At 39.8% G+C, this 5625-nt stretch overlaps 1 long non-coding RNA gene across 1 annotated transcript; it reads right to left on the bottom strand.

The window, feature by feature from the left end:
• Positions 1-203: 203 nt before the first annotated feature.
• LOC139357490 (uncharacterized) lies at positions 204-3057 on the bottom strand. The gene is made up of 3 exons (XR_011610755.1): positions 2888-3057; positions 784-875; positions 204-340 (listed from the first exon to the last, which is right to left on the bottom strand). It is a non-coding gene; the product is annotated as an uncharacterized lncRNA (long non-coding RNA).
• Positions 3058-5625: the final 2568 nt, after the last annotated feature.

The following is a 5625-nucleotide window of genomic DNA, read 5'->3' as shown; positions in this document are numbered from 1 at the left end:
AATTCTCCAGTCCCAGATGGGTACACTGGTGTTTTCTGCCAAACGTATAAGAAATTAAACCGATCTCATACAAATATTTTCAGAAAACACAGGCAGAAGGAATATGCCCCAATTCATCTTATGAAGGAGTTTTAAGATGTACCTGGGATTTTGTTTAATCAGGTATGGCAAGACATACAGACATGAAAATGTTTGTCATGAAGGAAAATGTTTTTATTATAGTCACATCACAGTCGCCAAGAACTAGTAGGCATGTCATGCTGTTAAGGGCCACTCAGGGAAGCACAGAGACAAAATGAACAGGCAGAGAGAGCACTGGAGGGTGACTATTGTGGTTTTCCTGGGAAAAAAATAATCGGAGAAGAAAAGTAAGCAAGTTAAACAAGTTGAGTATTAAATAGTTTGAATAACTTGTATAATTTCAGTGAGGTCTCAGCTATAGGTTGGCCCCTAGTTGTTAGTCCCTGACCCTGAGGTGACTAGACTGGAGGGACAGTGTCCCAGATTGCAGGAGCTTGATAAAAGGAGATGGGTGAGAGTGTGGACTCAGGATTGGTTGAATATCAAGGCTTGCTCACAAGCAAATTGTTTACTGCCTCTAAGAAGTAACCCTGTAAAAGGTAATCCCTCCCTGGCTCTACAAAGTCCTGGGTGCCACAGAATCAAGAATATGGAAAATACGTGTTTTGCACATGTATCAAAATACCACTCTGTATTCTGTAAATATGTACGATTATGTGTCAACTAGAAATAAAAGGAAAAAACAGAAAATACTGGCCCTACCCATACTTCAGCTTTCTTGCCTCCAATAAGACTCAAGTAGTTGCAGCTGCTGGTATGGTAACTCATGTTCTGTCCACCTATAAGGCTGAGATCTATGAGACAGTAATGGATAGAGCCACATCAGTGTCTGCAGGGCACATCATGGAGTCCAGTCCATTTCCATGGACAAGCTCCCCAGTTTGGAAGGACACCTCCCCCGAGGACGTCAGTGCAAAAGACATCAGCCATGATTCATGGGCAGCCAGAGAGGGATTCATATCTTACACTTTGTTTCTTACATTTAAGGTGGCCCCTCCCCTGCTGCTTTCTTTTCTCTTTTCAATGTTTTTGAGAAATTTTATGACAAGGTAACTTGAGCAGGTTTATTCTTTGTTTTGCTTAGTGTTCTCTACAGCATTTTGGATCTGTGGGTTTCATTTCCATCTAATTTGGAAATGTTTTAGAAATGTGACATGTTTTGGCTGTGTCTTCACCCAAATCTCATCTTGAACTGTAGCTCCTATAATTCCCACGTGTAGTTGTGGACGGAATCTGGTGGGAGATAATTGAGTCATGGGGGCAGGTCTTTCCCATGCTGTTCTCATGGTAGTGAATAAGTCTCAGGAGATCTGATGGTTTTACAAATGGGAGTTCCCTGTACAAGCTATCTCTTGCCTGCCACCATGTAAGAAGTTCCTTTGTAGGACCAGGCATGGTGGCTTATGCTTGTAACCCCAGCACTTTGGGAGGCCAAGGCAGGCTGATTATTTGAGGTTAGGTGTTCAAGATCAGCCTGGCCAATATGGTGAAACCCCGTCTCTACTTAAAAAAAAAACAAAAAACAAAGAAAACAAAAATTAGACAGACGTAGTGGCACACGCCTGTAGTCCCAGCTACTTGGGAGGCTGAGGCACGATAATTACTTGAACCCAGAAGGCAGACTGCAGTTAGCTGAGGTGGTGCCATTGTACTCCATCCTGGGCAACACAGCAAGACTCCATCTCAAAAACGAGAAAAGGAAGTTCCTTTTCTCTTCCTTCATCTCTGCCATGATTGTGAGGCCTTTCCAGCCATGTGAAACTGTGAGTCCATTAAACCTCTTTTCTCTATAAATTACCCAGTCTCAGGTATATCTTTATTAGCAATGTGAGAACAGACTAATACAGTAAATTGGTACCAGTTGAGTGGAGTACTGCTGTACAAGTACCTGAAAATGTAAAAGCGACTTTGGATCTGGATAACATGCAGAAGTTGGAACAGTTTAGAGGCTCAGAAGAAGACAGGAAGATGTGGAAAGTTTGGAACTTCCTAGAGACTTGTGGAATGGTTTTGACCAAAATGCTGATGTTGATGTGGACAACAAGGTCTAGGCTGAGGTGGTCTCAGATGGAAATGAGGAACTTGTTGAGAACTAGAATAAAGCTCACTCTTGCTATGCAGAGAGAGTTGTGGCATTGTGCCCCTGCCCTAGAGATCTGTGGAAATTTGAATTTGAGAGAGATGATTTAGAATATTGAGTAGAAGAAATTTCTAAGTGGTAAGCGTTCAAGAAGAAGCAGAGGATAACAGTTTGGAAAATTTGCAGCCTGACAATGAGATAGAAAAGAAAATACTGTTTTCTGAGGGGAAATTCAAGCTGGCTGGATAAATTTACATAAATAATGAGGAGCCACATGTTAATTGCCAAAACAATGGGAAACATGTCTGCAGGGTATGTTAGAGGTCTTCACAGAAGCCCTACCTATCACAAGCCAGGGGGCCTAGGAGGAAAAATGGTTTTGTGGGCCAGGTCCAGGGCCTCGCTGCTTCATGCAGTCTCAGGAGTTGGAGCTTCGTGTTCCAGATGTGGCTTAAAGGGGCCAACACAGAGCTCAGGTCATTGCTTCAGAGAGTGCAAGCCCCAAGCCTTGGTGGGTTTACACGTGGTTTTGGGCCTGTGGGTTCACACAAGTCAAGAATTCAGGTTTGGGAACCTCTGCCTAGATTTCAGAAAATGTATGGAAATGCCTGGAGGTCCAGACAGGGGTGCTGCCGGGATGGAGCTCTCATGGAGAACCTCTGCTAGGGCAGTGAGGAAGGGAAATGTGGGGTGCAAGCACCCACAGAGTCCCCACTGGGGTACTACCTAGTGGAGCTGTTAGAAGAGGGCCACCGTCCTGCAGGCCCCAGAATGGTAGATCCATCGACAGCTTTCACCATGCACCTGAAAAAGCTGCAGACAATGCCAGCTCATGAAAGCAGCCAGGAGGGGGCTGTACCCTGCAAAGCCACAGGGGTGGAGCTGCGTAAGACCATTGGAACCCACCGCTTGCATCAGCATGACCTGGATGTGAGACATGGAGTCAATGAAGATCATTTTGGAGCTTTAAGATTTGACTTCTGCTCTGGATTTTGGACTTGCATTGAACCTTTAGCCTCTTGTTTTGTCCAATTTCTTCTATTTGGCATGGGTACTTTCCCAATGCCTATACCCTCATTGTATCTAGAAACAAACTAAATTGCTTTTGATTTTACAGGCTCCTAGGCAGAAGGGATTTTGTCTAAGATGGAACTTTGGACTGTGGACTTTTAAGTTAATAGTGAAATGAGTTAAGACTTTGGGGGACTGTTAGGAAGGTATAGTTGGTTTTGAAATGTGAGGACATAAGATTTGGGAGGGACCAGGGGCAGAATGATATAGTTTGTGACCCCACCCAAATCTCATCTTGAATTGTAGCTCCCGTAATTCCCACATGTTATGGGAGGGACCCAGTGGGAGATAATTGAACCATGGAGGCAGGTCTTTCCTGTGCTGTTCTCAGTGTAGTGAATAAGTCTCATGAGACCTGATGATTTTATAGATGGGAGTTCCTCTGCACAAGCTCTCCCTTGCCTGCCACTGTGTAAGAAGTCGCTTTACTCTTTCTTCATCTTCCACCATGGTTGTGAGGCCTCCCTACCCATGTGGAACTGTGAGTCCATTAAACTTCTTTTCTTTATAAATTAGCCATACTCGGCTATATATTTATTAGCAGTGTGAGAACAGACTAATACAAAATGGTTTTAAAATTCTCATCCCAACTCATTCTGACATACCCAGTTATTTATATGTTAGACCAGTTGATATGGTCTCACAAGTCAGTGAAGCACTAGTCATTTTCCCACTCTTTTTTATCTTTGCTTCAGTTTGGGTTTTTCTGGCTATATTTATTATATCTTCAATTTTAGTGACTTCTTTATTTGTATTTAATATACTGTTAATTTAATTTAGTGAATTTTTGAATTTTTGATATTTTTTAAAGTTCCATTTACTTCTTTTTTAAATATTTCATTCCTCTCTTTTTGTTCATGTTTTTGTTTCAATTACTGAGCATAGTTAACGTATTTGTAATATATGTTTAAATTAATTTTTTCTAATTCTATTTTTTTTCATTTCTGTTTCGGTTTCTATTGATTTTATGTTCTCCCAATCCTGTGTTTTGTTTTCCTGCTTTTTGGCATGCCTAGAAATTTATTATTGTATACTAGACATCATGTATGTTAAATACCTGGATTTTGTAGTCTTTGTTCTGGTGGGCAGTTACTTGCAGATAAGTCTGATTTTTTCAAACAAGTTTTTAAGCATCTTTAGGCTGGGCCTAGAGTCATCTTTATGCTACAGGTAATTTACCACTTCTACTAATACATGACTCTTGTGGTCTCTCTACTAAATGCCCTGTTTGAACAACAAGGACTCTCCATGCTTGCTGGCCAAAATTCAAGTATCTACCTCTGGAGGTATGAATGCTGAGGGTTGTTTAGCTTATCACTAACCAGTTCTTTACTACCTGGCATTGGTGGAGAACAGAAGGAATAAAATGATGTGACCTTTTTCAGTTTCATTCTGTGCACATGCAGCTTACCAATGAGCAAAGACTCAACATGAGCAATATGCACATCTGCAAAGTTCTTCACATAGTTCTTACTGTGGAACCCTTCCCTACAACTTCTAGCTTCTTCAGACTCCCTGACTTTTTATTTCTGTTCATCAACTCACCTTCAACTCAGGATTACTGCTGTGCTCTACTTATAATCCTTTTCCCTGGACGATAATCTGGAATGCTCCTCCAGGCAGTAAATGGATAATTATAGATTCCTCTCGTTTATTTCTCTTGTCTCAGAAATCACAGTCCTTCTCACTTTTGTTCCATTTCTGGGAAACCATTGTTTTCAGTATTTTGTCCTATTTTCTAGTTGCTTATTTTGGAAACATAATTACAGTACGTTCATCATTTCCAATAGTAGAATTCCCTGTACCTCACTTTAAATTGCATTTTAGAGATTGCAAGTCGGTTACCAAATATAATGTTCATGTGAATCCAATAGTTTTGTAATCTTTTAATTTTTAAAATAATTGTGATAATTCAATCTACATATTACAAATTACTTAAGTACTATAATTAAGAATTTTAGAGAGACAGGGATAATTATCATTTATTTCATACATAAAAGTAAAATTTTAATTCAATATTCAAATTTTACCTTAAATGGAAATTTTAATTATACTATGGCTTATCTGCAATAGCAACACATAATATAGGAGTTAGTTGTAATAACAGTCTCCTAGGACTATTTAAAGTATTTAAACATTTTGTTTAAGCGTAAGCCATTATAAATATGCGTCAGAGGAAATGTGGTGTTCTATTATTGAAACATACTTCTAAACATCTAAATATGTCATAAAACATTTGCAAAAATTTAAACATGATAACAATATTTTTCAAAAGCCTACCTACACATATTCATTATTATTTGTTGAAAAGCAGCAAATTTCAAGTTTACCACAGTGGGGAAAAAAACATGTTAGTGAGATATGGTATTTAATAAAATTCTAGAGCATGTAGC

The sequence above is a fragment of the Macaca nemestrina genome, chromosome 12 (genome assembly GCF_043159975.1).
Source record: "Macaca nemestrina isolate mMacNem1 chromosome 12, mMacNem.hap1, whole genome shotgun sequence".
Taxonomy (NCBI): domain Eukaryota; kingdom Metazoa; phylum Chordata; class Mammalia; order Primates; family Cercopithecidae; genus Macaca; species Macaca nemestrina.
The sequence above is the reverse complement of the archived record's forward strand: the minus strand, read 5'-3'. Positions and strand labels throughout refer to the sequence as shown.